We start from the raw sequence: 9,479 nt of genomic DNA, 5'->3' as shown, positions 1-9,479 counted from the left end.
GTGTGGGACATATGATGTGACTGTGTTGCTCCCTGGAAGAGCAGCTGACTATAAAGCTGGAGCTCCTTGAGATGGTGACTGTTGGAGGCAAGTAATCAATACACAGAAATCCATCTCAGGCCGAGAAGGTGACCTTGACAGAAAATGAGAGAAGGGAGAGTTGCAGGAAATGTGAAAGGAGGGATGTTTTATGGTTGCAGAGAGAGAGAGAGAGCCTGGGAGGGGAGGACTGAGTGAGGCAGAAACTGTGTCCTCTATGCATCTGCTTCTGGGCCTGCTGCCTTCATAGCCACGCAGGGGAGGGGGCAAACCCAGGGGTGGGATGAAACACAAGGCTTTGCAAGCAGAAAGCAGGGAGGAAAAATGGCCTGGGTGTGAGAGGGAGTGGGGGGTCATTCTGTGCATGGACTTGCACACACTTGTGAGAGGCGGTGTTATTTTGGCATGAATGGATGAAGGGAAGCTGCTGCAACACATTAAAATGCTTTCTCACAAGATTTTATTTGGGAAACAGGAGAAGGATCTTCTTCCAACACATTTGATTGCCCTTCTTCCCAATCTACGTGCTAGGGTTGCCAGCAGGTCTGGAGAAAAATGCTCTGCCCCTTTAATTTAGACATGAGTAGAAATGGCCAAGTGAAGCTGTCATGCCCCCACAGAGCCTTTGGTTATTTCCCCTTTAAGATTTAGTTTCCCTATAGTCAGTATGGTTTTGCCTTATTGTTAAGTCTTCCTTGGGAGGGTGTTTTAGTTAGCCCCTGGCCCTTTAAGACTTTTCCCAGCAGGCAATTCCCTCTCCTTACCCAGCCTTCCCTGTTATCAGTTATTCAGTCAGCCTCATTGAGGTGCAAAGGGAATGTGGGGTCCCTTAATATTCGTGACGTTCACGAGTCCATATGTCCCTGTAATGGTCTAAAGAGAGCAAGCCAAGTCTATTAGCATCCAGAGCAAAGACCAAGACCAACAGAGCCATAAGGAAGCAAGAGACAATGTTCCAACTGAAAGAAGCCAGAAAAGGACACAGTCTACAGCTCCTATCCTCAGCAGACAAGCAAGTAACCCCCTTAGTCAGAGCCAGGGAAGAGTTAGAGGTTTCTCTCTCTCTGTAAATAAAGCCATTATTGAGAACTGTTAAGATTGGCTTGTGTCTCGACCTTTCTGTCCCAGCCGAAAACAGGGTACCTCCAACAGAGTCACGCGGGGGGGGGGGGGGGGAGAACAGAAGCTTTTCAAGGCATGGCTGTAAATACCATCACCTAGCACATAATATCCTATTAAACCTCTTGTAAAGAGCCAAGATATTTTTTTTTCCTCTATGCATGTGTTGGGATTCAGTCTTGTACATAAGAACCAAAGGTGAAGGGACTCCTAAGAAATTATCACAAGTGGTGGTGATGATGTGTGTACAACAACCTCCCTCCCTAAATGGCACCTTTGATGCAATTTCTAAAAGAGTGCAAGGTGAAAATGTGAGAATGGATTCCAGGGCATGGCTGGAAGGTGTGTGATACAACAGCCTTGCTGAAGCGAAGTCACTGCAGGTCTGGTCAGTGCCTGCATGAGAAACCTCTTGCAAAGTTCCATAACCTTCATTCTGCCCCATGCTCCATGACAGAAAAAAGGCAGAATATCAAAGAACACATAACTCATTTTCCATGTCCCATTCTTATTTTTTTCCCCTCAAGGAAATCCTCCTGAATGTCTGGTTTGGAACTCAGCCCCTGAATCAGGAATCTGGTCTCTAGCAGAAAAGCCCTTTGGACATAGTTACAAATCATGTAAATTGATCTGCACATGTGCTTAGTCTGCTAATAAGTCTCCATTTTGCACCAGACTATATGCTTCTTCACATATACACACATGAATGTATATAAGTGCATGCTTGGAGATTGCTCCTTGAAAATGCTCACTGGCATGTGAGTATTCTCTCTGCTCAGAATAAGAGATCAAACCCTTAAAACCTGGTTTGGCCTCATCCATTCCTTCTTGAGGCTGCATTTCCTGTTGTCTCCTTTTCAGAGCTATGCACAGTTTAATCTGAAATTTCTCAAATGACTCAGCCTCCTTTGGGAAAGGCTGTTCTGCAGACTAATATATCTCAAGGCAAGTTCACAAATGGCTGCTGATTCCTTTTGTTTCTCATTATGTTCTGCTTAAATACCCTTGGATAATATTCCCTACATAATCAAGCAGCTATCTTTGCCAACTTTGCTGGGCCACACCCTCACCAGAAATTAGGCCAAGCTCTTGAGTTTCAGTTTTGCTAATGCTGCTCCATAAACAGATCCTTAAGCTATCATTGTCCTTTCTGTAAAGCCCTAAGTGACCTTCAGTGTGTATATATAGTTGAATGCCTGTGTATACGTCCTTGGTCTTGTATTGGGCAGTTGTATGGTAACAGTTGCATCCAAGCCCATGAAGAATGTGCAACATATTGTAACTGCTATGGGATCATTCTTTCTTCTGAAATGTGAAGCAATCTGTGACAGACTGCAGAGAAAAAGTGTAATTTAAAAGTGCAGGTCTGTCAGGAGCCATTATTATTTACATCCAGAATAAGGCATAGAGGCCTAGGAACAGGGGTGCCACTTGATTGACTGAGGCAACCCTGCACTGATTGGGTAAAAGATCTGATGACATTGAGAGGGCAGAAGATATCTTGCTGTGGAGAACAATCTGAAATACTTTTTGGATTGTAAAGTTCCTGAAGTAAAGAGCTATCTGCCTTATTCGAGCTCTTAGTATAACATCTCTGAGGAAAGTAGTGGCAGTCAGTGTGATTTTGGTTTGCCCTACGGTGTAACATGCTATGGTGGAAAGCAAATATTCACAGACTAGGAAAACTGGTGGTTAGGTTATTGAGGGCCCAGACTGAGGGTCAGATACATAATCAGCGAGTGGATATCTCTTCCAGAAAGAGAGAATAATCCCTTGGATCCGCTAGTTTGTAGTATGTGGTTTTGTTTTTATTTTGGTGATGTTTTGGTGTTCCTATCTATGAGAACTGAGTGAGGATACTGAAGGAAATGTACCAAGTCTGATAGAACCCAGTATTGATATATTTTAGCTAGAGTACCACCTAAGGAAACTGAGAACTAAGTAACTGTACCATCATTAGAACATCTGAATTTACCATCTAAGCTTACTAAAACTGGACAAACTTATTTTAAGTCTGTGCCTGAAAACACATATGGCTTATTCTTTGCCAAATATCTCTGTGGTAAATATTTATTTCTTTTGCCTCCTCCATTCCTTCATCCAGGTCATTCACCTCCCTTTCCCATCTCCTATCTTTGTTAATAAATATTTTATTCTGTTTAAGTTTTACATCTATGCCTCGCCATTATTATTTTGGTGTGCCTTATAAAAGGGGTTGCCAAGGAAGTTTTTAAAATAATGGCCATCCTTCACCTTCTTGGGAGTATAACACGGCTTCTTATCACCATACACTATGGTATTAGAAACATCTCAGTTCCTGAAGGGAAAAAATCTGACAAGCCAGGTCAGTGAGTGGTTTCCTTGCCTGGGTGATTTATAGGAAGGTGTGTGTATGCATGGGAGGGGGGGGCATTGCACAATCTTCACCTCAAATCTGAGGTGATGCCTCAGTAGGCCATTCTGATTCCTGTGACCTAGTTCTCATTAAGGGGGTAAACCAGAGTTTGGGTGGTACTGTCTCAAACTGGTGACTAAGAGAAATTCCATCCACAGGGGAAGGATTCTGGAACAGGCAGTGTGGGGTTTGGTGATTTGATTGGGAATAAAGCAGTGTCATATGCTTTAATTCACTATTCATAAAACAAGGCTTGCCATGAGGATGCTTTGCTGGCAACTATATTGAATATTGTGAATTCAAGATATGTATTTGAAAAATTTGTTCTCTGCCTTCCTACCTTGAGGAATTGAAGAAGGCTTACAATGTGACAATTATAAAAATTATAATTATAAAAAACACATAAAATATTACAGTTTACAATCTCTAATTAGGACTGTCAATAAATAAAAACTAAAATAGTCAAATGTAGTGCTAAATAAATCTGTCTTTTATGTCCTCTTCAAAATTGAAAGTGAGGGAGCCAGGCATATCTCTCTGGGATAGTATGGGGGGCTGTCACTGAAAAGGCCCTTTTTCATGACCCCATCAGATGAGATTCTTCAATTGGTGGGATAGTCAGGAGACTCACTGTGATTTTAATTCCTGGGCAGGAATGTATGGGAGAATATGGTCCCTCGGATACCCTGGTCTCAAGTCATGGTGGGCTTTAGAGGACAAAATTAGGAGCAGAGGGAGGTGGATTCTAAGAAAGAATGGAAAATTCATGAAGGATGTGGCATCTAGTCATTAGAGTTAAATGAAATTTCCATGTTCAGAAAGCCATTCAGGTGGGAAACAGCACAGGAAGGTTGTAGCCTTCATGCACAGGGAACATATTGACGGCCACTGTGGAAAATTGGATGATATATCTTGGGTTGATCCAAAAGGCTTCTGTTTATGTGTCCTTTATGTGCCTCATCAGTTTCAATCACCATTTACCTGGGGAACAGATAAGAGCACCTCTATGTCTCCAAGGTCAAGCATGTTGAATTAATGATCTATAATAACCCCAGTTTCCTTTGTGTCTTCATGACATTGCAGCAGTTGCATACAAGCATTTTAAGGTACACGACAAATATTCCAATGTCTCAGGTCAATCCTTCCTCTTTCCAGGTGAGTGTTACTTGTGTGGCCCTCAAAACAGGGAGCTTCAACAAACCAGACATCAGTTGGGGTTATCGCAAGGTTTCATGAGACTCCTTACCCGAGGTAAAAGCTAAGAAAGGATTCACCTGGCTTTAGAAGACAGTCTGTCCTCTCTCTTCTTCCCAATAGTTCTTGCCCATCCTCTTTTATCGCCATTCCTTATTCATCCAGGCACCCAAGACCTTCACCAAGGCTTATGAGCCTTGTTTCTCATGTCTGAAATGAGTCTTGGTCTCACAGACTGCCACGGCTCATCTCTTGCCTCAAAATGGAATTTCATGGAGTAGCTTGTAGTCGGCTGCACCTTGACTGCACACTTTATCTTTAATAATGGGTTCCAGGTGAAGGAAAAGAGATTCCACCTAAACATCAGAAAAAACTTCCTGACAGTGTTCAACCGTGGAATGCACTGCCTAGGAGTGTGGTGGAATCTCCTTCTTTGGAGGTTTTTAAAGATAGGCTCGATGGCCATCTGTCAGGAGTGCTTTGTGTGTTCCTCCATTGCAGGGGGTTGGACTTGATGGCCCTTGGGGTCTCTTCCAACTATATAATTCTACACGACAACCTTATGAGCACCTATCCACTGAATCTAAATATCCATACTAGCAGATTGATGCCAGCAGAATGCACAATGAAAAAAAAAGATTCCCTGCTCTCCCCCACAAATTTACACCTGCTTGTTGGAGGATGTGAATAAAATCAAAGTCACTCATTCAAGACTGTGACCCATTATGCACCAGGTGTTTTCTGCATGGCAAGGGCCAATGTCCATCACAGCAAGATTTCCATCACAGATGTCTCTCACAAGTCCCGCTTTCAGTTTCAATTCTTCATGTGCCAAGCAACACACTGTAAATATGACTTTAATTTTCTTTGCTGCCAGAGTGGGGGAGATTTGCCAGTGAGCACAGCTTTGCCCTGGACATTTTCCCTCCACCCACCACCAGTCCCTGCCACTCCCTCACATTCCTGTGCACAACACTCCCCTTCCCCTTGTCAGATTTGTTATTACTTCAGTTTTTATCTATCCTATTGATATAGTGCCATATCTCTATAAAAGAGAACCACTGCAAAATCACTGTCTTTTATTGCATTTGAAAACCAGGAAGTGTAAGTGTGTGTGTATGTTTGGAGTGGGGTGGAGGGTGGGGAGAAATATCAGCTCTAGGACATGGTTCTCTTCTTCAGCAGAATATGGTGCAGGGAATTCCTTTGCTTCTTTCTTTTTAGGGGGTTATTTTTGGGAAAAGGCTACAATATTGACATAACAGCAATCACAGATATATCAATGTAACAGAAATGTAAAGGGCGTTACCATAGTGCTTTATCTTGCAACTTATCAGGTATGATGAGATCTGTGCCTTTAAGAGGGAGTTGATGAACAGAGTTAAGAGATCCAGGTAAAGCAGAGATGTGTTGAGACCAGCAAGGAAGCTGCAGGGCAGGCAGTGAATGTCTCTTCACATGTTAACAGAGAAATGTGAGGAGACTACACTACAGCCCCACTGTGCAGCTAGGAGCCCCAAGGTAATGGGCAGGTGTGTTGAATCTTGCAGCAGACACAGGCATACAAGCTCCTTTTCCCCTGCCAAAATAATGTAACTGTCTGCAGCAGGACATGTAGCTTCATTTCATTTCTCAGTTCCCAGTTGCTTTTTCAAATACCATTTGAACCAATAAAACTGAAAAGACATTGTTTAGAAATGATTGTAATTGTTTTGCTCTAGGCTTCTTTTGTATCTACTTCTTTTGTTCTCCTCTAGTTTTCGCCTTCCCTTGGCACAAACTTCATTTAAACTGTAGGTTTCCCAGCAAATAGGGTACAGCAACTGTTAACTCAAGGGCAAAAGCTCCGAAATCTCATTGATTTAGACAATCAGCTTAAATGTTGAAACAATAGCTGAAGGGAGATAAAACTCTAATGAGTGAGATTAAGAAAGCAGTTTTCTGAGGTGGAGTATCATATTTTGATAGCATGCAGCTGCTTCCCCAGTGGCTCAAGATGGAAAAGTGAATCTTGGTTCTGAAATTGCTCATCTGTATATTTAATTCTCAACTGTGGCCCTATCTGCAGATACAAAAATCTGCAGATAGGAGGTGCACATAGGAGATGCAATTACCCCAACAGATGTTTATTCCTTCGAATACTTCCCAAGTTTGCTGAAAAATATGAAAACTAAAAAAAGAAAAGAAATGGAGGGTTTAAATACCCCAAATAAAAATGCATTCTCTGTGCATTCACAGAGAACACACCCACCTTTTCCACTAGCTTCTGTCCTCTGCTAGTCCAGATGAGCCCAAAGTATGCTCTTTCCCAAACCTCCTTTGCTACAATTTTGGAAGAGAAGTGCATTATCATGCCACCCAGAAGGGGAAGTAGAATTTTCCCACTCACCTTGGCATCAATTTCCTTCTGTTGGCCTCCCAGCAGCTGCAACTTTCCACATTGTACCATCAGAGTCTTTTTGAGATATTTCCACAAAAACCATTAATTGTGTCTGTGGATGCTTTGATGCTGGTGTGAATGCTTCTGCATTTAGAGCAACAATGAATGGAAATGCACACTATGTGGATGCAGCCCATACTGTCTTGAGTTGTTATACACCCAAACAGTTAAACCACACACTATAATCTAGGGGAAAACAAGTGAGATGCTTTTCCTACTAACAGATGCTGCTGTGTTTTCATTCATCGTTGTTACTGAAAAGGTTGTTTTTGGGGGGAATAGCAGCTTTTGTACATTTGCATATCACTTTTTTGTAATGGGAGGAGTGTCTTGCTAGATCTCTAGAAAAATGGCACAATACCCTGGACCCAGTTGAGGCTTGTTAATGGTGGAAAGGAAGGCTATCTTTATGGAACTGTTTGAAGTAATTACTGGATTAAAAATAGAATGGTGAGTGCCAACCCTGTTCATCTGTCACACTTACCTGGCTTGAAGGTTGTGCTCCCTTTATTCCAGATATAGAGAAGCTGATAGGAGTTACACAGTGGTGAAAGGAATACTGAACATGATCAGATGTTATAACATTTCTAAGACAAAGCATTGAAAATGGGTTCTAATTATAATTTCTGGTGGTTCAGATACTCTCCCAGAAACAATTATCTTTGAAACAATTAGTTCTTTGAATCTTAGGGATAGAAGTGGTTTCATTGTAGAGTGGTTGGATGGTCATATTGAAACAAAGCTCATGCAAGCAGAAGCAAGTGTTCTTTGACATTGTGAAAACTTTGATGCATCTATTGTGGGGTGTTTGGGCAATGCACGTTTTCCTAAAGAAACCCTCATGTTGCTATGTGCCTTGTGCTATGGCATAATTTTATGAGAAAAGCTAGGATTCAGTTCTGATGGGAACACTCATGCCCTCTCACATGGAAGCTATACTTCCTTTCTGTTTAGGTTTCAGATAATAGTCCCTGTTCCTTTGTAGTGAGATCATGCTTCTCTGTATATCTTCAAAGGTAGCCTCCTCCTTTATACATTCTAAATGTGAATGAGTGAACAGAAAAGAAGGGATCTCATATGTGGTCACCATGCAGAGTCCTTCCTTACATGGCATATCCTTAGGCACCTACATCACCAGGTTACTAATCAGTAGGAGAACGCAAGAGGTTTTCCCTTCTAAGAAGATGCTTAAGTGAATCTTTCCACTGGCACTGAGAGTAGGATTAGGTTGGGTAAGGCTACATAGCCTGTACTAGTAGTTTAACACTCACCCTTACTAAAAAAAATGGACAGATAAAGACTATCAGAGGCTGACTGTCTCTGCTCCCCATCCACCCCTATGCCATGCATGAACAATCAAAACTGGCTGTACCAAATGAGAATAGACACTACCAAGCAGAGGCACATACTCTCCAGGTATCAAGTTGCCAGACTGCAGCCCAGAGAACCCTTCTGCTACTTTTTAGCCCTAGAGCTGGGAAAAGGAATACATCTATGGCCCCTTATAAGAACTGGTATAGGAGCAGCAGTGGTTGAGAGCAGGTGCATTCTAATCTGGAGGAACCGGGTTTGATTCCCTGCTCTGCTTCTTGAGCTGTGGAGGCTTAACTGGGGAATTCAGATTAGCTGTGCACTCCAACACACACCAGCTGGATGACCTTGGGCTAGTCACAGCTTTTCGGAGCTCTCTCATCCCCACCCACCTCACAGGGTGTGTGTTGTGACAGGGGAAGCGAAAAGAGATTGTAAGCCCCTTTGAGTCTCCTACAACAGAGTAAGTGGGATATAAATCCAAACTATTCTTCTTTGTCTCTCCATCAGTCACCCTCCATCTTTTCCTTTTGCAGTGCAAAATGAGAATCTTCCTTGTTCCAGCACGTGGGGAACAAGGATGAACTATGAGCTGAGTCAGAAGAGAAGCTGCAACAGCATCTTCCTTTGTGCCAAAGGACTTGACTTTTTTCACACTGGGGAAGGATGTAATGTAAGAAAAGACCTGTTCATTATGTGTGGTGGCTTTTCTCATAGAAATTCTCTCTACTTCTCATGAAAGGCTAATCTCCCATTTGAGACCTGCCCCAACATAAACTCACAGCTAGAGTCTTTTGTCGCTCATACTGCAGTCAGCTTCTCACTATATCTTTCTTGCTTGACTGTAGCAGTTGAGCAGGCCAGGTTCTGGTTCTGCAGGTGCACTTGAAAAAGCACCAGATGCAGCCTCCAGAAATGCACGCACCTCTTTGTTAGACAGAGCAATTAGCATGCATTGGATACTAGGCTGAAAGGGAGCAC

This window comes from Sphaerodactylus townsendi, linkage group LG05 (genome assembly GCF_021028975.2).
Source record: "Sphaerodactylus townsendi isolate TG3544 linkage group LG05, MPM_Stown_v2.3, whole genome shotgun sequence".
NCBI lineage: Eukaryota > Metazoa > Chordata > Lepidosauria > Squamata > Sphaerodactylidae > Sphaerodactylus > Sphaerodactylus townsendi.
This window is presented reverse-complemented; position numbering follows the sequence as displayed.